The 702-nt window shown below is 48.0% G+C and overlaps 1 pseudogene; it reads left to right on the forward strand.

The window, feature by feature from the left end:
* The first annotated feature begins 447 nt into the window (after window positions 1-447).
* LOC129674405 (small nucleolar RNA SNORA17) lies at window positions 448-566 on the forward strand (annotated as a pseudogene).
* Window positions 567-702: the final 136 nt, after the last annotated feature.

Raw genomic sequence — 702 nt, forward strand, 5'->3', positions numbered from 1 at the left:
CTCATCTCCACTGTGCCCTTGCCAAGTCCACTGATAGAGGGGACCTCCTCCCCATTCATCTGATCCTGTTTTATCAGGTATCTTCAGGACTGGCTGCAAAGCTCTCCTCTGTGGCCTAAAAGGACTGCTCCTCCCTTGGGGGGTGGGGAGGCCAAAGAGCTAGTCATTGAGTTCCTGTTAGAAATAGTCCTTATTCCCCTCACTATGGGAAACCAATTGGTTACTGAGCTACCACAGGCTACATCTGAGCAGGGGTTCTAGGTTACATTCATACATGTTCCTTGGTTGCATGTCAGTCTCAGAAAAGACCCTGTGCCCAGATATATTTGGTCCTTGTGGAGCTCCTATCCTTTCCTCATCAGACTAACTCCCCTTCTTTCTTATCATTCCCTGTACTGCCAAAGGTGGTCATGAGTCTTTGCTTTGAAAACACTGCTAGTTAGAACAATTACTCTTAAAAGTGGCTGCTGTGCCATGTGTGTGTAAGTAGGTGGCAGATAGGAGAGGTTATGTCTATGCTCAGTGTTAATGACTTCTGATTATCTGGATGATTGCAGCCTACCATTCCCTGGGAAAAGCAAACCTGTGATGACCACCAGGCAGATCCAGATGGGTTCCTGATATGAACTTGGAGACTAGGAGAACTTTGCCTGGCACAAAGAGCCCTGGGTAGGAGTAGCTGGACACTTGCTCAAGGGGCCA

Source organism: Psammomys obesus, unplaced genomic scaffold, assembly GCF_907164565.1.
Source record: "Psammomys obesus unplaced genomic scaffold, mPsaObe1.curated_primary_1811, whole genome shotgun sequence".
Classification (NCBI taxonomy): Eukaryota; Metazoa; Chordata; class Mammalia; order Rodentia; family Muridae; genus Psammomys; species Psammomys obesus.